The 24,978-nt window shown below is 40.5% G+C and overlaps 1 non-coding gene and 1 pseudogene across 1 annotated transcript; one reads left to right on the plus strand and one right to left on the minus strand.

Moving 5' to 3' along the window:
• Window positions 1-570: 570 nt before the first annotated feature.
• The window catches only part of LOC129012335 (ATP synthase F(0) complex subunit C2, mitochondrial-like), a 51,932-nt pseudogene continuing 27,524 nt past the window's right edge, over window positions 571-24,978 (plus strand).
• Window positions 2,499-2,614, minus strand: LOC129013496 (U5 spliceosomal RNA). The gene has a single exon (XR_008493956.1). It is a non-coding gene; the product is annotated as a U5 spliceosomal RNA (small nuclear RNA).

Here is a 24,978-nt window from a genome sequence, read left to right on the forward strand (position 1 = left end):
ACTTACAAACACAGCAATATCCAGCAGAAGAAGAACTGGTTCTTCTGGGTCACCTGAGTACATCTGAACCACTCACTTTTAAGGGGAATGGAGTCACCATGCCTGGTTTTATGAAGTCACCAGCAATATCTATGTAACACTAATAACACCTTGTAACAACCTGGGAGCTTGCTTGTAGAGACATATAAATAAAAATGCAAACTGCAAAGTTGTGTGTACTTTACAATTCAACTTTATAAAATGTTTGCACATACGGCAAAAAAAACTCTGAAATATATACCTATTAAAATATATTTGCCTGACAGGATAAAGGCTCTTTTTCTTCTGTTGTCAATTTCTTTCTTAATATTGTTGGATTGTTTTAGAACTTTTTTAAAAAATCAAGCGAACTTTAATATTCACATACATAGCCCAGTTTAACGAGACAAAAGTCTTTGACCTCTGATCTTACCCTTCAGGACTGACTACCCAAGAAATAGATGACCCTCCCCAGGGCAGATCTATTCCAGGAGCAACTGAGACAGGTTCCCCAGGTGATGAGCATTGATAGCAGCTTCACTTTTCTTGACAATGTCCAATGAGAGTGTACTGAAGGTTGCTGAGGTAAGTGGCAACACCTGCTATGTGTGGAATTTTGGGAAGGATGGTAGAGTTAGGGAGAGCTCTGAGTCATCCTCTGGCCCTTCTGTTGTCTCCTCAGAAGCTGACTTCAATGGATGATGGTGACATCCTGGAAGATGCCACAGCAACTGCACCCACAGTGTGGTGTGATGGAATGAGAAGGGAGGAGCCTGAACTACCCAGGGAGCAGGACAAATCAGGAGATCATGCCTGCTGGGACACGTCATTGAGGGTGAACAAGCAAAGAAAAAGAGACCACCACCACGAAATTTTACAGTATTGGCTGTTGGATGGTTTTCCAGGGTAGGAGGTTATATTGTGTGTTACTTGTAAAAGTTTTTTCATATAGGTTGTGGCCAGGAAGCTTGCAGTGAAAATAAAATTGCAGCCTACCAGTGCAGGACAGGACAGACATTTTCCAGGGCTTATGGATGGGGCTTGCTCCAGCAAGCACTCCTAAAGAGACAGGTGCTATATGCTTCGGAACAGCTCCATCCATTTTCCATTCTTAATCTCCTCCAACAGGTGCAGTGTACTGAGTACTGAATCTATTGAACTAGTTTACTTTGTAATAAACAAATATTTCCATTTTGACTTTCTAAGGTAAGAGACTTTTATATCATATATAAAAAATGAATCATAAGCATCAAATATCAAATAATCATTATAGATGGCAAGTAAAAATGTTCAGAAACACTCCATTGACCAAATAATCAAAGAAATACTAATTAAAATAATACAGAATGTTTTTCATTCATTACACTAGAAAAAGTATTTAACAATATTAAGCTCAGGAGAAGGAGAAGTGAAATGAAAATGGATACTCTAGTGCCATGTGAATTAGAATCACTTTTTATAGAGAGTAATTTAGCAGACAAACAAAATGATCATTTCATTGGAACCATCAAATATATCACAGAAATCTAATTCAAGAAATAATCCAAAATGTAGAAAAATCTGTAGACCCAAAGATGTTTGTCATAGTGTTCTTTATATTAACCTAAATATAAAATAATTGGGGGCCATTAAACTAAATCATAAAATATAACATCAATTGACTATTGTGCCACCATTATCAACCCTAGTTAGGAAAACTGTGTTGAGGTAGAGAAAAAGTACAATTTAACTCATGTTTTAATTTTGAAACACAGAGAAAATGTATGCTTATCTTGCCTGCAATTAATTTGGTCATCCTGCTGAGCCCCCATTTGATATGGTTTGATTCTGTGTCCCCATCCAAATCTCATCTCAAATTGTAATCCCCACTTGTTGAGGGAGGGACTTGGTGGGAGGTGATTGGATCATGGGAGCAGTTTCTCCCGTGCTGTTCTCATCATAGTGAGGGAGTTCTCATGAGATCTGATGGTTTAAAAGTGGCAGTTTCCCCTGCCCACTCTGTCTCTCCTGACGCCATGTAAGATGTGCCATGCTTCCCCTTTGCCTTCCACCATAATTGTAAGTTTCTTGAGGCCTCCCTAGCCATGCAGAATGGTGAATCAATTAAACCTCTTTTCTTTATAAGTTTCCCAGTCTCAGGCAGTTCTTGATAGCAGTGTGAAATGGGCTAATATAGAGAATTGGTACTGGCAGAGGAGGGTAATGCTATAAAGATAAACTGAAAATGGAACTGGGTAATGGGCCAGAGGCTGGAACAGTTTGGAGGACTCAGAAAAAGACAAGAAGATGTGGGAAAGTTCGAAACTTCCTAGAAATTTGTTGAATGGTTTTGACCAAAATGCTGATAATGATATGAACAATGAAGTCCAGGCTGAGGTGGTCTCAGATGGAGATGAAGAACTTATTGGGAACTGGAGTAAAGGTCATTCTTGCTATGCTTTACAAAGAGACTGGTGGCATTTTGCCCCTGCCCTAGAGATCTGTGGAATATTGAACTTAAGAGAGATGATTTAGGGTATCTAGCGGAAGAAATTTCCACGGAAATCTTTAGTAAAAGGTGAAAGATTTATACGATTATGAAGAGAAACCAGAGCATAGCGGAAGAAATTTCTAAGCAGCATAGCATTCAAGAGGTGACCTGGCCAATTCCAAAAGCATTCAGTCATATGTACTCACAAAGAGATTATCTGAAACTTGGAACTTTTATTTAAAAGGGAAGCAGAGCATAAAAGTCTTGAATATTTGCAGCCTGACCATGAGGTAGAAAAGTAAAACCCATTTTCTGGGGAGAAATTCAAGCTGGCTGCAGAAATTTGCATAAGTAACAAGGAGTTGAGTGTTAATCCCTAAGACAATGGGGAAAACGTCCCCAAGGCATTTCAGAGATCTTCACAGCAGCCCTTTCCATCAAAGGCCTGGAGGCCTAGGAGGCCTAGGAGGAGGCCCAGGGCTCTGCTGCTTTGTAGAGCCTTGAAACTTGATGCCCAGCATCCCAGCTGCTCTAGCTCCAGCCATGGCTAAAAGGGACAAAGGTACAGCTCCAGCCATTGCTCCAGAAGATGCAAGTCCCAAGTCTTGGTGGCTTCCATGCGGTGTTGGGCCTGTGGGTGCACAGAAGACAAGAGTTGAGGTTTGGGAACCTCCACTTAGATTTCAGGAATGTATGAAAATACCTGGATATCCAGGCAGAAGTCTGCTGCAGGGGTGGAGATGTGCCTAAACAGGAAAGAAGTCCAGAGGTTTCTGAGTTAGTTGATTTAGTGGCTCATTAGTATAATCCTAGGTTCTTTTTATAAACTGGTTCTCCCATTAACAAGCACAAACCTGGACATGGTGCAAAAGAACCATCTCATCCATTGTCTTCTTAAAAGCAAGAGAAGACTTCCCACCTTCACAGCGTATTGGCAGATGAAGAATTAACCCTCAAACCACAGATAGAGCACCTCACCTGAATCATACAGAGAAGAAAAACACCTGGACACAATCAAGGTTCTGTTAGCAAAGAAGACCAGTGAAATAGGCATACAGTAAATAACCAGTAAACAACCAGCAAGTGTCTGATCTTCCAGTTTGGAGCTTGGCATTTATTATATACCAACCTCACATTTTTGTGTGCCGTGGAAAGTTAGGCAAAAAATTTGGATACTCATTAAAGAAATGAAGGATGTTAAACATTTTTAAATTATAATTCTTGTTTTTTATATTTATAATGAAATGTTGAATGACAAAAGCCAGTTGAAAAAATATGCATTGACTACAACTAAAACTATGTTTTTAAATGCATTTTAATATAAGAAAGAAAACATACTAAAATCATAAAAGTGATTGTGATTAAGGTCTTGGGAATATTGATGGTTTTTCTCCTAATTTCCAAGTCTTTTATAATATGCATAAACTCTTATATAATTTTTTAATTATGAAAATTCCAAACTCCATTCTATTTTATGTTTTTCTTTTAAAATTCTCATTATTATTGTGCTCCAATTTTCTTTATTTTAACATCCTATAAAAGAAAGTACCCTGCATAGCCTACCTATATTCATTTTACATATGAGGCACAAATACTTTTCATGAACAGGGTAATTAAACGAAATATTCCTCTGTCATAAAGGCACGCTCAATGTAGCTAAACTTGCGTTTAAATGTACTCCCTCATTAAATCTGAAGAGGTTATTTCTACTATTTTTCCCACAACCACTGTAAAATTCTAATGGGCTCTATAATTATTTCCTATTTTTCAAGGCACTTTCAAATTTGTACATTAGTGACACTGAAACACTTAAGCTACTATTTTTGAGGTATTATTCACTCCTAAAGCACCTTTAAAAGGGAAGTCTTAATTCTGCTCTTTTTATCTCCTAATTTCTTCAAGCCCAAGAGTTAGCTTGGCTTCCAGAGTAGTTATTTGGTTTGAAATATGCCAACTCCCATTTAAGCAGAAGCTGATTCTGAATATAATGTGTTCACCAGCCTTGCAGTCACTTCCCCACCACCTAACCTGCTGGCTCCACTGCTGATGCTGCTATTGCATGCCTTTTCCCTGTTGGTTTGTGGGTACTGCCAAAACGTTCAAATCAGTCTGTCATGTGCTTTCTTCTGCTATATCCAGCTTTTATAATTTATTGTTATAGAAAATCAAGAGTGGAATTGTCAGAGCCAAGATGGCCGAATAGGAACAGCTCCGGTCTACAGCTCCCAGCATGAGTGACGCAGAAGACGGGTGATTTCTGCATTTCCATCTGAGGTACCGTGTTCATCTCACTAGGGAGTGCCAGACAGTGGGCGCAGGTCAGTGGGTGAGTGCACCGTGCGCCAGCCGAAGCAGGGGCAAGGCATTGCCTCACTCGGGAAGTGCAAGGGGTCAGGGAGTTCCCTTTCCAGGGGTGACGGATGGCACCTGGAAAATCGGGCCACTCCCACCCGAATACTGTGCTTTTCCGACGGGCTTAGGAAACGGTGCACCAGGAGATTATAGCCCACACCTGGCTTAGAGGGTCCTACGCCCACGGAGTCTCCCTGATTGCTAGCACAGCAGTCTGAGATCAAACAGCAAGGCAGCAGCGAGACTGGGGGAAGGGCGCCCGCCATTGCCCAGGCTCGCTTAGGTAAACAAAGCAGCCTGGAAGCTTGAACTGGGTGGAGCCCACCACAGCTCAAGGATGCCTGCCTGCCTCTGTAGGCTCCACCTCTGGGGGCAGGGCACAGACAAACAAAAAGACAGAAGTAACCTCTGCAGACTTAAATGTCCCTGTCTGACAGCTTTGAGGAGAGCAGTGGTTCTCCCAGCACACAGCTGGAGATCTGAGAACGGGCAGACTGCCTCCTCAAGTGGGTCCCTGACCCCTGACCCCCGAGCAGCCTAACTGGGAGGCACCCCCCAGCAGGGGCAGACTGACACCTCACACGGCCGGCCAGGTACTCCAACAGAACTGCAGCTGAGGGTCCTGTCTGTTAGAAGGAAAACTAACAGAAAGGACATCCACACCAAAAACCCATCTGTACATCACCATCATCAAAGACCAAAAGTAGATAAAACCACAAAGATGGGGAAAAAACAGAGCAGAAAAACTGGAAACTCTAAAAAGCAGAGTACCTCTCCTCCTCCAAAGGAACGCAGTTCCTCACCAGCAACGGAACAAAGCTGGATGGAGAATGACTTTGACGAGCTGAGAGAAGAAGGCCTCAGACGATCAAATTACTCTGAGCTACGGGAGGATATTCAAACCAAAGGCAAAGAAGTTGAAAACTTTGAAAAAAATTTAGAAGAATGTATAACTAGAATAACCAATACAGAGAAGTGCTTAAAGGAGCTGATGGAGCTGAAAACCAACGCTCAAGAACTATGTGAAGAATGCAGAAGCCTCAGGAGACGATGCCAACAAATGGAAGAAAGGGTATCAGCCCTGGAAGATGAAATGAATGAAATGAAGTGAGAAGGGAAGTTTAGAGAAAAAAGAATAAAAAGAAACGAGCAAAGCCTCCAAGAAATGTGGGACTATGTGAAAAGACCAAATCTACGTCTGATTGGTGTACCTGAAAGTGACGGGAAGAATGGAAACGAGTTGGAAAACACTCTGCAGGATATTATCCAGGAGAACTTCCCCAATCTAGCAAGGCAAGCCAACATTCAGATTCAGGAAATACAGAGAACGCCACAAAGATACTCCTCGAGAAGAGCAACTCCAAGACACATAATTGTCAGATTCACCAAAGTTGAAATGAAGGAAAAAATGTTAAGGGCAGCCAGAGAGAAAGGTCGGGTTACCATCAAAGGGAAGCCCATCAGACTAACAGCAGATCTCTCAGCAGAAACCCTACAAGCCAGAAGAGAGTGGGGGCCAATATTCAACATTCTTAAAGAAAAGAATTTTCAACCCAGAATTTCATATCCTGCCAAACTAAGCTTCATAAGTGAAGGAGAAATAAAATACTTTACAGACAAGCAAATGCTGAGAGATTTTGTCACCACCAGGCCTGCCCTAAAAGAGCTCCTGAAGGAAGCGCTAAACATGGAAAGGCACAACTGGTACCAGCCACTGCAAAATCATGCCAAAATGTAAAGACCATCGAGACTAGGAAGAGACTGCATCAACTAACGAGCAAAATAACCAGCTAACATCAAATGACAGGATCAAATTCACACATAACAATATTAACTTTAAATGTAAATGGACTAAATGCTCCAATTAAAAGACACAGACTGGCAAATTGGATAAAGACTCAAGACCCATCAGTGTGCTGTATTCAGGAAACCCATCTCACGTGCAGAGACTCACATAGGCTCCAAATAAAAGGATGGAGGAAGATCTACCAAGCAAATGGAAAACAAAAAAGGCAGGGGTTGCAATCCTAGTCTCTGATAAAACAGACTTTAAACCAACAAAGATCAAAAGAGACAAAGAAGGCCATTACATAATGGTAAAGGGATTAATTCAACAAGAAGGGCTAACTATCCTAAATATAGTTATATATTTAGGAGAGATATATATATATATATATATATATATATATATATATAGTCTGTATTGGGTGCACCCAATACAGGAGCACCCAGATTCATAAAGCAAGTCCTGAGTGACCTACAAAGAGACTTAGACTCCCACACATTAATAATGGGAGACTTTAACACCCCAATGTCAACATTAGACAGATCAACGAGACAGAAAGTCAACAAGGATACCCAGGAATTGAACTCAGCTCTGCACCAAGTGGACCTAATAGACATCTACTGAACTCTCCACCCCAAATCAACAGAATATACATTTTTTTCAGCACCACACCACACCTATTCCAAAATTGACCATATACTTGGAAGTAAAGATCTCCTCAATAAATGTTAAAGAACAGAAATTATAACAAACTATCTCTCAGATCACAGTGCAATCAAGCTAGAACTCAGGATTAAGAATCTCACTCAAAACCGCTCAACTACATGGAAACTGAACAACCTGCTCCTGAATGACTACTGGGTACATAACGAAATGAAGGCAGAAATAAAGATGTTCTTTGAAACCAACGAGAACCAAGACACAACATACCAGAATCTCTGGGATGCATTCAAAGCAGTGTGTAGAGGGAAATTTATAGCACTAAATGCCCACAAGAGACAGCAGGAAAGATCCAAAATTGACACCCTAACATCACAATTAAAAGAACTAGAAAAGCAAGAGCAAACACATTCAAAAGCTAGCAGAAGGCAAGAAATAACTAAAATCAGAGCAGAACTGAAGGAAATAGAGACACAAAAAACCCTTCAAAAAATCAATGAATCCAGGAGCTGGTTTTTTGAAAGGATCAACAAAACTGATAGACCACTAGCAAGATTAATAAAGAAAAAAAGAGAGAAGAATCAAATAGATGCAATAAAAAATGATAAAGGGGACATCACCACTGATCCCACAGAAATACAAACTACCATCAGAGAATACTACAAACACCTCTATGCAAATAAACTAGAAAATCTAGAAGAAATGGATAAATTCCTCGACACATACACCCTCCCAAGACTAAACCCGGAAGAAGTTGAATCTCTGAATAGACCAATAACAGGAGCTGAAATTGTGGCAATAATCAATAGCTTACCAACCAAAAAAAGTCCAGGACCAGATGGGTTCACAGCCGAATTCTACCAGAGGTACAAGGAGGAACTGGTACCATTCCTTCTGAAACTATTCCAATCAATAGAAAAAGAGGGAATCCTCCCTAACTCATTTTATGAGGCCAGCATCATCCTGATACCAAAGCTGGGCAGAGACACAACCAAAAAAGAGAATTTTAGATCAATATCCTTGATGAACATTGATGCAAAAATCCTCAATAAAATACTGGCAAACAGAATCCAGCAGCACATCAAAAAGCTTATCCACCATGATCAAGTGGGCTTCATCCCTGGGATGCAAGGCTGGTTCAATATACGCAAATCAATAAATGTAATCCAGCATATAAACAGAACCAAAGACAAAAACCACATGATTATCTCAATAGATGCAGAAAAGGCCTTTGACAAAATTCAACAACCCTTCATGCTAAAAACTCTCAATAAATTAGGTATTGATGGGATGTATCTCAAAATAATAAGAGCTATCTATGACAAACCCACAGCCAATATCATACTGAATGGGCAAAAACTGGAAGCATTCCCTTTGAAAACTGGCACAAGACAGGGATGCCCTCTTTCACCACTTCTATTCAACATAGTGTTGGAAGTTCTGGCCAGGGCAATTAGTCAGGAGAAGGAAATAAAGGGTATTCAATTAGGAAAAGAGGAAGTCAAATTGTCCCTGTTTGCAGATGACATGATTGTATACCTAGAAAACCCCATTGTCTCAGCCCAAAATCTCCTTAAGCTGATAAGCAACTTCAGCAAAGTCTCAGAATACAAAATTAATGTACAAAAATCACAAGCATTCTTATACACCAATAACAGACAAACAGAGAGCCAAATCATGAGTGAACTCCCATTCACAATTGCTTCAAAGAGAATAAAATACCTAGGAATCCAACTTACAAGGGATGTGAAGGACCTCTTCAAGGAGAACTACAAACCACTGCTCAAGGAAATAAAAGAGGATACAAACAAATGGAAGAACATTCCATGCTCATGGGTAGGAAGAATCAATATCGTGAAAATGGCCATCCTTCCCAAGGTAATTTACAGATTCAATGCCATCCCCATCAAGCTACCAATGACTTTCTTCACAGAATTGGAAAAAACTACTTTAAAGTTCATATGGAACCAAAAAAGAGCCCACATCGCCAAGTCAATCCTAAGCCAAAAGAACAAAGCTGGAGGCATCACACTACCTGACTTCAAACTATACTGCAAGGCTACAGTAACCAAAACAGCATGGTACTGGTACCAAAACAGAGATATAGATCAATGCAACAGAACAGAGCTGTCAGAAATAATGCCACATATCTACAACTATCTGATCTTTGACAAACCTGACAAAAACAAGAAATGGGGAAAGGATTCACTATTTAATAAATGGTGCTGGGAAAACTGGCTAGCCATATGGAGAAAGCTGAAACTGGATCCCTTCCTTACACCTTATACAAAAATCAATTCAAGATGGATTAAAGACTTAAATGTTAGACCTAAAACCATAAAAACCCTAGAAGAAAACCTAGGCATTACCATTCAGGACATAGGCATGGACAAGGACTTCATGTCTAAAACACCAAAAGCAATGGCAACAAAAGCCAAAATTGACAAATGGGATCTAATTAAACTCAAGAGCTTCTGCACAGCAAAAGAAACTACCATCAGAGTGAACAGGCAACCTACAAAATGGGAGAAAATTTTCGCAACCTACTCATCTGACAAAGGGCTAATATCCAGAATCTACAATGAACTCCAACAAATTTACAAGAAAAAAACAAACAACCCCATCAAAAAGTGGGCGAAGGACATGAACAGACACTTCTCAAAAGAAGACATTTATGCAGCCAAAAAACACATGAAAAAATGCTCTCCATCACTGGCCATCAGAGAAATGCAAATCAAAACCACAATGAGATACCATCTCACACCAGTTAGAATGGCAATCATTAAAAAGTCAGGAAACAACAGGTGCTGGAGAGGATGTGGAGAAATAGGAACACTTTTACACCATTGGTGGGACTGTAAACTAGTTCAACCATTGTGGAAGTCAGTGTGGCGATTCCTCAGGGATCTAGAACTAGAAATTCCATTCGACCCAGCCATCCCATTACTGGGTATATACCCAAAGGACTATAAATCATGCTGCTATAAAGACACATGCACACGTATGTTTATTGCGGCATTATTCACAATAGCAAAGACTTGGAACCAACCCAAATGTCCAACAATGATAGACTGGATTAAGAAAATGTGGCACATATACACCATGGAATACTATGCAGCCATAAAAAATGATGAGTTCATGTCCTTTGTAGGGACATGGATGAAATTGGAAATCATCATTCTCAGTAAACTATCGCAAGAACAAAAAACCAAACACCGCATATTCTCACTCATAGGTGGGAATTGAACAATGAGAACACATGGACACAGGAAGGGGAACATCACACTTTGGGGACTGTTGTGGGGTGGGGGGAGGGGGGAGGGATAGAAAAAAAAAAGAAAGTGACAGATGGAGAGGGAAAGGGGAAAGGAGAGAGAGAGAAAGATATATATATATATATATATATATATATAATAAGGAATTGGTTCATGTGATAAAAAAACAAATTGTAAAGTCAAAAAAAAAAGCAAATAACTATTGAGCCATATTATTTTTCATTTTTTCAGATGAAAAAGCAAAATATCATTTTTCAGATAAAAATGGTAGCTTTAAAACTATGATATTCAGGATTGATGAAAGTGTGAAGAAATGGGGATTTCAATACATTAATTGCAGAACTTCAAAAGGGCAAGTTAGGCCCATATTTCAAAATCCACGCATTTCCCTTGATGTAGATATTCTACCTGTGGGTATATATCTAAGTAAATAATCACAGAGGTTCACAGTGATTTATATACAATAACATTTGCATAATTCATAATAGCTCTCAAAAGGAGACAAACAAAATGTCAAACAATAAGAAATTGGTTAAATAAGTCATGGTGTATTTATATGATGTTTAATAAAAGTTACATTGTGGAAACGTAAAAAAATAAAAATCTCATGTACACTATTAATTTGCACAAAGAAAAAAAAAGAGAAGAAACCTATTTTTACTATTTACTATTTACTGTAATACTATTTACTATTATTACTGTTACATAACTGTGGGTTTAATAAAAGTTTAACAGAGGAGAAAAAAAAGAAGAAATTTCCCTTTATTGTTCATGAATATTGTATGTACACACTAATTTGGAAAGTGCTAGAAATTATAAACACAGAACATCATATGCTACTGCTTGGGAACTTTTATCTGTGGAATGGAATTAATACTGAGCAGAAATTAAAATTCTAAAAGGGTGGTAGATTGTTTGTAAAACTGGCTGCACTAGTTCTCCTTCCTATCCGTGCCCGCAGGTAGTCTCAATGCACACTGACTCTGGGCTTTGCCATTCAACTTGCTTTGAGCAATGGGGCAATAGCAAACATGATACAAGCAGAAACACAAAGTGCTTGCCTTTCCATGCTGCCTTTTAGGAACCTACAATCATCTCAATGTAAGAAACTCAAGCTAGCCCACAAATGTTGACAGATACTTAGTCATCTCCATCACTCCATAGACATCTAGGCAACTTCCAGATATGTGAGTGAGTCCATCCTACACTTTCCAGCCCAGCTCACCAACCCAAATCGGAAAAACCACCCAACTTACCAAAGGATTATGAAAAATAATAAATGTTTATTGTTTTAAGCCACGAGGTTTGTGGGTGTTTTGTGATAAAAATATAGCTGGGAAAGAAATTTGTTCTAACATTAGAGTGCTCATATAACGAAATCTAAAACAAGAGCACTGACTCTAAGACTGGTAGCAAGCAGAGCCTGGAGAAGAAGCAAAGAAAATTTTAGCCAAGTCTAAAAACTGGCAAATAAATAGTTAGCAGAGGCTGGAAATGCAATGAAGAACCTGCTCTAGCAGGCTGGAAAATGAATCCCACATTATGTAATAAAGAAATAATTGGCAAAACTATCGCATATGGTAAACCAGGAAGATAGAATATAACCTAATGAAATTGCAGATGTTGGTAAGATGATTTGCAGATAGAATACTGAGCGTCAATTGGCTTATTTTAGCTGATTATGATATGGTATGAGAAGAGATGGATGAGTTAGGAGAACTGTTTTGTTTCAAGCAGAATTTAGAGGTATATAGAGGAGCCAGAACATACTGGATGGAACAATAAAACAATACAATTAGAAAATGTCTCATTTCTAGTCCCTTAAGCCAGTAAAAGATCCTCAAAGTAATAAAACAGCCTCAAGCAAAAGATCAAATCAAGATGCCCCTGCAAGCCGGTTTGTTAATACCTTGTAAGATTTAACGCAGTGATTAATGGGTCCTCTCAACTATACAAAGTGCTTGCATTAAAGTAATTGTTCCACAGTAGCCTGACATGGCTCCCAAAATAAAAGAGAGACCTGTCTCAGAACTGTACATGGAACTTGCATTAAATGGAGTAGATCTGAAACAGATCCTTAGAGAAACCCACAGAGATTTCAGGAGAGTTGTGCTAATGAAAGTTATGTCAACTTGGACTATAATAGACTTGAGACACCTAAAAATAAAGAGAGGCCTCTGGGCTCCCAGCTTTCTATGAGAAACAGGCTGAGACGGTTACTCAGCTGCAAATACTAGCCATTTTTATGGAAATCAAAGGCATCTTAGAAAGTGACACTAAGAGACATGAAGAACAATGGACTAGGGATCCACTCCCGGGAAATAGAACCTAGCTCTGATCCCAAAGACAATGCTCCGTGGCAGCATGTGTCTATTTAGATTTCAGAACTGCTGTGGACTGGTAAGTGCTATGTGATTCCTGTTATTTTCTTTTCCCTTTTGAACACAAATGTCCATTGTGATTATCCTGATCCTATTTTTTTTTTTTTTTTTTTTTTTGAGATGGAGTCACTCTGTTGCCCAGGCTGGAGTGCAGTGACGCGATCTCAGCTCACTGCAACCTCCGCCTCCCGGGTTCAAGCGATTCCTCTGCCTCAGCCTCCCAAGTAGCTGGGACAATAGGTGCCCGCCACCACGCCCAGCTAATTTTTGTATTTTTAGTAGAGACAGGGTTTCACCATATTGGCCAGGCTGGTCTCGAACTCCTGACCTTGTGATCCACCCACCTCGACCGCCTGAAGTGTTGGGATTACAGGCATGAGCCACCGTGCCCGGCCTCCTGGTCCTATCTTACCAGGGGGCCATATGAGTTGTCTTTTTAATTCCTAAGTCTTTGGATCACGAAGCTCTCCACCGAAGGAGCCTATCAACCCATCCCAGATCCTGAAACCCCTTCTGAAGGTTTTTCACTGAATCCCACTCCTCACAATTCCTGGTTTCCAGCTATAACCCTGACCCTTACTCCTGCCTGATCCTCCCAGCTCTCCATGGGCATTTAGAAGTTGCTATCTCAGCAGATGCCCCAATATGCCTTAGACCTTTAGGCTCTGAACTTATTCCAAGCCCCCGGATTTGGCTTGATGTCCAGATACCCAAATTTTGGCTTCCTATGTGACTCAACGGTAACTCTACCCTTCTTTGACATGTGAATTCAATGCAACTAATGACTATCAAACATTTACTTTATGAAAGGCCTAGTGCCTGTGGTATAGCATATCAAGTAAGATTTCCTGCTCTCTAGAAGCTTAGGGACAAAGCCATGCATGTGCTGTAGATGCTGTGGTGGATTATTTGCAAAGACGGCATCAACAATTCCTCCCATCCCTATAGGCATGCATCCTATGGAATGAGACCTTGTAGCTCCTCTTATCAAGCTCCTCCTTGTAGCTCCTCTTATTTTTCCAGCCCTTAAATTTTGGCTGGCCTGTGAGTTACTTGGACCCATAGAATGCAACAGAAATGGCATTGCATGACATCCGAGCCGCGGCATCAAGAGGCCTTACAGATTCTTCTCTCACCCTCTTGGACAGTGATGCTACCATGTGGGGAAACTCAAGCTAGCCTGCTGGAGGACAAGTTCACATGCAACAGAGATGAGCCAGCCCAACTTAAGCCCCTCAGATAACTAATGAGACATGGGTGACCCCAAGTGAGACCAGCAGACCACCTGTCTGATACTAGCCCCAACTGCTGACACAGAATCACGAGCAAATAAAACAATAGTTGTTTTAAACTATTAAATTTGGGGTGGTTTATTATACAGCAAGAGGTAACTATTACAGAAGCATAGAGGAAAAAGAGATTAACTGTGAGAACATTACTTATGCTTTCCACAGTTAATTGCATGTTTTTAACAGGTTTTTATTGAGCCAAATGAGTTTTTTACTGATTAGGTCTCAGGCTGGATTACAAAGGGAAAGAATGGGGGCTGGAGAATCAACATTAAATAGACCAGTCCTGCCTGGGAGCTAGCCTGGGGTGGGGAGGGTGTGGTCACTTCCTCAAAGCTGCTTCTGATTTTCATCCTTCTAACCCTCAGTTCTGGACCCACAAATTATCAAGCTTCTCTCCATCTCACTCCCAGTTCTTACTCACACATTATTTTCAAGAACTAGCATATTAACAATGACTCCTATGACAGTGACAGCCAAGCAAAGAAGGGACAGGACTGGGGTGGAGGCTTCCTGCATAGAAGTATATCCATTTGATGTACATAAAAGACACCAGCATTATTTTAACCAGGTAATAAGACTTGGCATCAAACAAAAAATACTTATCTCACTCATTCCTTTACTTTCCAAATAAAGGGTTTTTTCTGCTCTCTGCTGAAATTTGTTTTCTGTCTTAAGCACACAAAAGGAAGAGTATCTGCCATCTCCATCAAACAATATGAAATGAATACTTTAAAGTTCATGAAGCAAGAAAAAGTCATTATCCTAGTCTATTCTTGTACCAGAGTTTCAAACAATAAGCCCATTCTGTCCAGAAGTGACAGAAGAACTACTATTGAAGATAATTAACACTAGAAATAGTCTATAAAGAATGTACAGGGTAACATAAAAACCCGAAAGACGAGTCATGCCCCAAAATCTAGGAAGGGAGCAACATCGCTCTTTATAACTGAAAATAATGGTAACTGTGCCTTCCCAAGAAGTACTAGCCAGGATCTGGGGTCCATAAGTTTGGCATGAGCCAGCCATAATTTTCCCAAAGAAAGGATAACATGCCCATAGAGTAAATTCTAGGCAAAGAGAAAATAAAGTACTAACTATAGGCAATTGCCTTCTGCCTTTCAAGGAAGTAGCTTTCTTGGGCTTGTCTGAGAAAGGTGTATAAACTGCAAAGTGAGCTGAGGTGGTCAGGGTAATGGAAAGATTCTGGATATGCAGTGGGAATAAAAAAAGAATTGAGACAAGGCAAGTCCTGAGTTGGGAATATTTTGCATGTTGGAGGAATGTGAATTACTGATGGTCAGAAGGCAGGCTGTGGGTTGACTGCAATAATGAACATAAATTCTTTTTATCCCAGTATGCATGCTCCTTTGCAACATCTCCTTAGAACAGAGATGTCTAATGGAGAATTTTTAAGCCATGTGAATCCTCTTTCCTGTCTCCTCTTAAAGCGTTCAGCAAACCTACCTTATTATGTGATGATTTGAGTATTATATTAGGGTTTTTTATGGAAATACATGCCTCAGAACGGGTATGGGATGAAAGCATAGGCTACTCAATTACACTGGGGTTGAATTAATTACGGTTTTATCCATAAATCCCTCTCTAGTCTCCTGTAACTCTGGATTAGTACCTAGGTCAGAAATAGGCCCCAGTTACCTGACCACTTCTTCCTTTGCTTCACTTCCTCTAGGCCTCCTGAAGCAGGGAAGTGGGGTGAGGCTCCTCTTCCTGGGCATGGGCCCACCTTTCCCACTGCGTGAGAGGTAGGAGTGAAAAAGAACAAAGCAGAGAAATTCAAATAGAAAGTGGACAGAGGAAAAAAGGAAGAACTTTAAACTTCTTCACACCTTTCTTTCCCCCATTTTTTTTTTTTTTTTGATGCCACTTTCTAAAAGCCTAGCCTCCATATATACCTAGATCTTCTTAGAATTCTCTGTCCTGTTCCATTAGGTCTAATTCTCTGTTCTTACACAAGAACCTTGCTGTTTTTATTATTATAGCATTGTAATATGCTTTAACTTCTGATCAGGCAAACTCCCTCCAAGTTTGCTCTTCTTTTCAAAGTTGACGTAGCTTTTCTTAAAATTTTATTCATTCCTCCATTCAAATTTATTTTTAATTGAATTTATATTCTACTCTATTTTTATGTGCATTAAGCATTTTGTGTCCTTCTTCACAGAAGAGAATGCCCTGGGTAGAACAATATACACCAGCACATTGAAGTGGATAAATCAGAAACATGGAAGTTTAGCTATCACCCAACAAAAGAGCAATAAAATTACTTTTATGTACTTAAAATCTAATTCTAGAGCATGATGAGTCCACTGAGGTGCAGCTGCCCCATGAGATTCTTCCATGAACAGCTTCTCCCTTACCTTAATGTACTGCAGTTCCTAGCATTTTGAACAAAAAAACTCTTCAGGGTCTGAAGGAGAGCTTAGTGCCAGTCACCACAGGCCAGCTCCATGGTGGTGGCAATATTAAAGGACCTTATCTGAGCACCCTTTTAGACTTAATTACCCTCAGGGGAACCTCAGTCATAAAAGGAAAATCCTGATTTACTTACTCTAAAACACTTTATTTTGTGTTAGTTGCATTTGCTGCTTTTACAGCAAATTTTCCTTTCTAGTTCTGCTAGGCTTAAGGTAATTTGCATAGGTTTCTTTTTCAGAAGATCTATGGGGAAAAGTGACCTGGGTTCAAACCTTAACTAAGAGTAGTATTTTCCTTTAGATTTTCAGATTCAAGATGGTAGCTTGAGCCCACAGATTGACCTCTAAACCCCATTAGAAAGGCCAAGGAAATCTAAAAACTAAAATCTCTGTAGCAAAGCTGGAATACAGAGGAGGGTGCCAACAGAAAGTTAAAATGCAGCAGAATAGGATCAGATTGAAGTAAAACCCCATCAATGTGGAAGAGGAAACTCCTTACACAGGCAACAAAGCCCCGGTGCTGAGCAGTGAGTCAATTTCTCCAACAAATCCTGAGAGGGCATGGGAATCAAGTAGAACCCACAACAACCATTGGTTTCTCTGACAGAACATTTTTCTCCTCTCCTCTTTGGTCCCCATCTTCCCTCCCTCAATTGTTATTAGTATTTATTTATTTGTTTGATTGTTTATTCAACAAATATTTGTTAAGCATCTCTTCTGAGCCAGGAACTGTTCTAAAGACTGACTGAGGATACAGCAAGGAACAAGGAAGACAAGGTCTAAGCTCTCATGAAGAAAATATTCTAATGGAGAGACAAACAATACAAATACCAGAAAACACCAGATGATGATAAATATTCTAAAAACACTAAGAGTAATTTGTTAAAGGTTTTCTGTCAGGCTTCCTTATATTAGTTAATCAGGAATGACCACTCTGAGGAGGTAATATTTAAACTAAATATCAGAGAGCAAAGGGAACAGTGTTCCAGGCAGAGGAAACAGTTGGTGCAAAGGCCCTGTGGCACAAACCAGCTTGGCATGTTTCCAGTCTCAGCCTAGACATCACTTCCTCCAGTGTATTTTCCCAGTCCAACCCACACCTCCCCACACACACACACACCAGGCTGGATTCTGTGTTCTCAAAGAACCCTGTTCTTCCTTTACTCCAGTATTATCACACTCTGCTAAAATTGCTTACCAACTTGCCCACAACACCCTGTGGAGTTACTCTCTAAGGGCACAGACTATGTTGTATTCTCAGTACCCGAGAATGTCTAGACATGGAAGAAATCTAATCAATATTGTCTAGCAAATGCATGTCTAGCAAATCAGTTTCTCTGAGTCCAAGTCTAGTTCTCTTTCCACTGTGAAACATCACCTCTCCAATAAGTGAGGACTACTGTTGGAGTAGAACCTCATTTTTATTATTTTATGTTGACTTCTTCCATCTTGGAATTTCCACCTGTTCATACCTGGGTAATAATTAAATTTCTGTTCTCCTTATTAGGCTCTTAAATATTGTTGTGAACAATGGAGAGAGATGTTGCCTAGTCTATTTTTATGTTTTAAATTTTCAAGAAATAACTTCCCTGGGGTTTTCTTAACATAATTTCCCCCTATCATCACCTCTGTAAACAGCAGCCAAAAATACCTCCATACGCTTGTCTCTACCAACTAAATGACACATTTCCCTAATACCGCCTTCTGCTGTTTCCCCTCCTTTGATAAAGCCCAGTTTATGACTTTATTATCATGATTAGTCTGATTTTTTGAATCCCTAGTCACTTTCCTCAGATAATCATGCTTTTATCATTCCACTCTGCTAGCAACTGCCTATATGTTGACTTTACCCTTGGTACACTAAATTCAAACTCATTCACTCTGCAGTCCCCAGACCAAGTAATGCCACATTCAAACACAGCAACCAGAGTGCTCCCAGGTGCCTTCTGCAATAAACACTGCAATCAAGTCATTCGATTTTACTTTCTCAGGTTCCTAGGCTCATAACTCTCTTCTGTATATACAAGAATCTAATAAAAGAAAGAAATTTGCAATGCCTACAGCATTACAGCATACTCAAAAACCTGAGAGAGCTGTTATCACTCCACAATCTCAGAGCTTGCACCATCAATGCTTTCTGCAATCTCACGCACCTCCACAAACATTGTCTCATTTGCCATTCATAGCATTTCATGGTGCATCTAAATGGTATTACTTGATCCCTATTTAAAAAATGAAAAAACTGTAAAAATCAGAGAAATTAAGAGAATGGTCAAATGTAGCTAGAATTTGGTGACATTTATTCATTTATTCAACAACATTCATTAGCACCTACTGTAAGCCAGACCCTAGTCTAGGTGTTGGAGATAATTTCATTGAACAAGGCAAATAATATCCCAATTCTCATAAAACTTACATTCTACTGGAGAGACAGACTATGAAAAAAGTAATCACTCATTCCATAAGGCATTTTCACAAAATACTAAGTGCTATTTTTAAATGCGTATACTGAGATAGAGTGCCAGGACAAGAGTTGGAAGTGGGTGCTACTTAAAATTAGATGGTCAGAAAGAACCTCTTTGAGGTGAGCTGAGACCTGGAGGAGCCAGTCATGCAAAGATATGAGAGAAAAGAGTTCCAGGCAGAGGGAAAACAAGTGCATGGCCTGGCCTGGAGGTGGGAAAGAGCTGAGTGTTTCAGGGACAGAACTAAGAGACTGCATTTGAGGCTCAATCATTTGAGTCAAAATCTCCGTGATTCCCTAGGTATTTTCTTCATAGTTACAAAATGTCTGTGGAGGTTTCAAAATCATGTCTACATTCATGGCAGAAGGAATGGAGAAGGGCCAGTGCTAGCCACATCATTTCCTTTCAACAAAAAATTTTTTAAAGATTCTCAGAAAGTCTCTTGCATAATTTTATTTGGTGTTATCGGCCTGAAGCAGTTCATAAACACTCCCCACCCACCCATCTAGCAGTGAATTAGGCAAGGAAAGTATTGTCATGACTGGCTTAGATTAGCATAGCTCCATTATCTGGGAATATTGGTACTCTCAAAAAAAATCAAAATTCTGTTGGCAAAAGAGGAGGAAACGACTATTAGGTGGCCATAATAGTGACTACCATGGTGGAAAGGAGAAGATGAGGTCAGAGAGACATGGAGGTATCAGATAATATTGGGCCTTGTAAAACTATGGTAAAGAGTTTAGATTTTTTTCTAAGTGAAATGTAAAATCATGAAAGAGGTAAGTAAAAGTGTGACACAGTCTGATTTGCATCTTTAAGAGTGTGGTTGCCATTTAGAAAATAAATTGTAGAAAGCAAGAATAGAAACATAGACTTTGATTAGAAGACACTTGCAATGCTATAGGCAAGAGATGATGGTGGCTTACTAGGGTAGTAGCAGTAAAGGTAGAGAGAAGTGGTGGACTCAAAACATACCTTTTAAGTTATAACTGGAAGGACTTGCTGACATCATATGGAGGTTCGGGCAAGAAAGAAACAAACCAAAATCTATGGTCTGATCCTCACAAGTCCTTTATAATAGTATTTACAAAGACTGAAAAACAGACTCAGAGAGAAAAATAATAATAATAATAAGAGCCATGCTTTGGATATGTTAAGCCTGTGAGGCTATTAGACATCCAAGTAGTTATCTCAGACCACAACTGTAGTAGATGCTGTGATGTGCTGCCCAGTTTTCTCTTCAAGATCAAGGTAGTAATTCCCTCAGCTTCCAGGAGTGATTTGCAGATGACTCATAGCTGAGTTCCTACCTGGATATTGCCCTTGGCCCAAGGAAACTGTTCTATCCAAGGTTACACGTTCTCCTTGAGAGTGGTCCATATCCAATGGTTGGTTGATGCAGGCAAGCATTGGATTGGCTCCCTTGCTTCAGTTCGTAACTACTTTGAAGGGACATCCAGTGCCAGAGTTCCTCATGGGGATGGCTGAGGTTTTGCTGTAACTGTGTTGTCTCTCATCTTCTCACTCTGCCCAAAGCTGCTTCCTTCATTTCTTCAAAAGTGTTCTTCCCAACATCATTCTCCAATGAACTTTCTGCATACCTGACCTGGGACACTTGATGTCAGGAGCAATGGAAAAAAACAGAATGTGAGGTTGGGAGCAGTGGCTCACGCCTGTAATCCCAGCACTTTGGGAGGCCGAGATGGGTGGATCACGAGATCAGGAGATCGAGACCATCCTGGCTAACACGGTGAAACCCCGTCTTTACTAAAAATACAAAAAATTAGCCAGGCATGTTTGCGGGCACCTGTAGTCCCAGCTACTTGGGAGGCTGAGGCAGGAGAATGACCTGAACCCAGGAGGCAGAGCTTGCAGTGAGCCGAGATTGCGTCACTGCACTCCAGCCTGGGTGACAGAACGAGACTCTGTCTCAAAAAAAAAAAAAAAAAAAAAACCCAGAACCTGAAAATGAGAGTTTTTAGCTGGCCCAAATGCTAACTGGCTGGCAATAAAGACACCATCACTGGTGGTACATGCATTACTGAAGTCCCTGGTTTTTGGTAAGAGTTGGTTAAATTGTTTAAATTTTCACTGGTAGTGAACCAGGAGGAGACAGTGGCAGAAAGGAATGCACTCACAAGTCTACTATATCTCAGGCATTTAAGAAGTAGTAATTATGAGGGCAATGGAATCAGATGGCTATTGCTGAGTGCTATCAATGAGTAGAGAAAGATAGTGAAAAGCTGAGGGTAATTAATCACCAATTCCAGATGAATTATGAAAATCAAAGGTTCTAACTGATAACATATGAAAACGTTGTTATATACTGCAGCCAAAAAATAGAAAAGCTAGTAATTGGGTTCAGAAGTTAATTACAAGGTTAGAAGAGCTCAAGACAAGGTTGAATTCTCAAACTTACAAGGTCTGCTGTGCCAAGATGAGAGTTCTGGCTGGGGAGAGTCCTAAAACTTGGGATCTAGACATCTAGGCTGATGTACTTTAAAACCTTGAAACCCCAAATTCCCCTCCAGAAGTATCCTACTATCCCATGTTGAAGGTTAGAACTTCCCCATTTCTTGCAAATAAGGGAAGTAGAGAGGCCACTATCTTGCAGGACAATATGAACCCCACTCAGGATTCACCTCAGCACCTTCCTTCCTAGTCAGTAACTAAGACCAGTAATCAAGTCAAAATATAGCCCATCTATGCTGGGTGTGGTGGTTCACGCCTGTAATCCTAGCACTTTGGGAGGCTGAGGCAGACTGATCTCTAGAGCTCAGGAGTTTGAAACCAGCCTGAGCAACATGGCAAAACCCCCTCTCTACAAAAATAAAAATAAAAAAATTAGCCAGGTGCAGCAGCTCACACCTGTAGTCTCAGCTACTTGGGAGTGCTGAGACAAGAGGATCACTTGAGCCTGGGAGGCAGAAGTTGCAGAGTTGCAGTGAGCCAAGATCATCACACCACTGCACTCCAGAGCCTGGGTGACAAAGTGAGTTCCTAACTAAAATATATATATATATTTTTTTTAATCCAGAAAATAATGGGCCTGTTATAGGAAAAGTCATCACTCCCTGAAGGAGCTACAGGACCTAGTCAACATTTACCAGCAGGGGCCAGAAGCAGATATATGGGGCTGGATCCAAAGGGAGCTTTATTGGAAGAGACTGGGGAGTAGAACATAAATTTGTATACAGGATATAGGATTTAACACCCTTTCAAGGATCCAAGGATATGAGACAAAAATGCTGAGCTAGCTCTTGGATGCTTAGAAAAACTGATGACTCACAGAAATGTTAGAATTGCCATGATAGATGATAGACAAATGGATCAAAAGACTCAAAGAAATGGACATGCTGGAGTGGATATACCATTAAGACCAGGAAACTTGTCAGCCAGGTATATTCTGCTTGAGCACCAGAAGAATGCTCTATTTAAAGCAGTAAGGAAAGCACTAAAAATGCTGGTGAGAAAAGAACCAGCACAGTGGAGAAGCTCAATGATGGCTGTCCTTCATAAGCCAGGGGTAGCAGAAAGATATACCATTACGGAATGTGGCTCCCTAATGACATAGAGGATGATAGAATCCCTAAACAATCAAGGCCAGGAGGCACAGTTGATGCTTAATCAGAAGCAATGCAGGTGGCATAGTCAGAGTGAGATCCAGAGAAGCCTCATCTACGGAGAGCAATGGAGATGGTTCACAGAATACAGAGTCCACAGACACAAGATAGATAAGCAGCTAATAGGCATATTTGTTAATCTATGAAATCAGGGGAGAAAAGCAAGAATAAATCATCAAGAGGATGAGAGAAGCTACCCTAATAAGAACATTATGATCCCTATTCAGTTTCAATTTCTGGATCTGAGTCTGTTTTTCAAACCCAGAAACCAATTGACTGAAGGAGAGACTGGGTCTTCAGGAGGAAAGACCCTGAAACACCAAGGCAATTGTATATGATTATGTATATGATTACCCAAATCATTTGCCAAGTGGACCTATGATCACATATTAGGGTAACCATACATTGGAGAAAGGGAAGTACCAGGACATTTTGAGTCCTCCTAGACATAGGCTCCAAGTCATATTGGCCCCAATGAAATGTTGTATTGATCCCACTTCTATTCCAGGTCTACCTCATGATGAATATATTAGGTTCAAGAACCCACCTAGTGGTAATTTCCTCAGTCCTACCAAAATACAAACATAGGTCAGGCACAGTGGCTCTCACCCATAGTCCCAGCACTTTAGGAAGCTGAGGCAAGCCTAGGAGCTCGAGACCAGCCTGGGAAATGTGGTAAAATCTGTCTCTATGAAGAAATACAAAAATTAGGGACATGATAGTATGCATCTGTAGTCCCTGCTACTTGGGAAGCTGAGGAAGGAGGATTGCTTGAGCCTGGGAGATCGAAGCTGCAGTGAGCTATGATAGCACCACTGTACACCAGCAGGGGTGACAGAGCAAGACCCTGTCTCAAAAATAATAATAATAATTGGCAGAATTCCCACATTGGTTTCTTGGTCTCGGGGTTAAGTACTTCCATAATATGGAAGGCCAAATGGGAGCCTCTGAGCACCCCAACCTAAACCAGCTGAATTTTCTCTTGCTGGGGAAAGTCTGTCTTTCGTTCTATTCAGGCCTTCAACTGATTGGTGAGGTGCACCCACATTATGGAGGGCAAGTGGATTACTCAAAGTCCACCCATTTAAATGTTAATCTCATCAAAAAACACACTCACAAAAATATCCAGAAAGATGTTTGATCACACATCCAGGCACCATGGCCCACCAAAGTTAACACAGAAAATTCACCATCATGCCCTTCATGAAATTTGTAATTCCTATCTCTGGAAACTTGACTCCTGCAGGTTCAGAAGAAAAACACATGTACCAGGGGACACAGCAAAAATGACATTAATCATTAGGCTATAGCTGCAACTCAGTTTCTTCAGGTTTCTCTTGCCAAAAGACTAGCAGGTAAGGAAAGGACATCATCCTGGCAGGGGTATTTGGCCCTGATCAGTGAAACAAGGTGAGGGGTGTCCTCAGACAAGACGGACAGGGAAGGATATGTTTGACATCCAGGTGGTCCCCTGAGGTGTTTCGGTACTCTCTTGCCTAACTTTGATGGTAAATGAACAAGTACAGCTGCTCTAAGATATTAAGGGCATGGTGACCAGAGGTTCAGACCAGAGGTCTGGGTCACCCCACCTGGTAAACCATCTAGACCAGCAGAAGTGCTGGGAGTGAAGGGAACATAGAGGAGGAAATGATGAGTACCATTTGCATCACTGAGACCAGCTGCAGCAGTGGAGGACGTAGTTCATGTCACTAACCTTTCTCTTGTAAGTTTCTCAAAAAAAAAAAAAAAAAAAAAAAATCCTAGGAGAGATATTCCTGGAAGGGATAAATTTATTATATCAAATAAGTGGACCCAAGGGCACAACAGGTGGAATTTGACATGCTCTGGTGCACCATCTAGATATCCCCTCCTGAACCAAGGTGCTAACTTTTGTAGGTGACAAGCATTTTGGTTACTCACAGCAGAATATCCAAAAATCGCTCTTAGCTGAAGGAGCTACTTGGCTTCCAGTTTACTCCTCCTTTCAGCTCCCATCTAATGACTGGTCAATGCGAAGACACAGAGGCCAAACTCCTGCCCTACTAAGAATACTTCCAGTAGGGCATGGTGGCTCACGCCTGTAATCCCGCCCTTTGAGAAGCTGAGGTGGGAGGATCACTTGAGGCCAAGAGTTCAAGACCAGCCTGGGCATTATAGTGAAACTCTGTCTCTTAAAAAAAAGTAAAATTAAAAATTAGCTGGGTGTGGTGGTACACACCTATGT

Source organism: Pongo pygmaeus, chromosome 15, assembly GCF_028885625.2.
Source record: "Pongo pygmaeus isolate AG05252 chromosome 15, NHGRI_mPonPyg2-v2.0_pri, whole genome shotgun sequence".
NCBI lineage: Eukaryota > Metazoa > Chordata > Mammalia > Primates > Hominidae > Pongo > Pongo pygmaeus.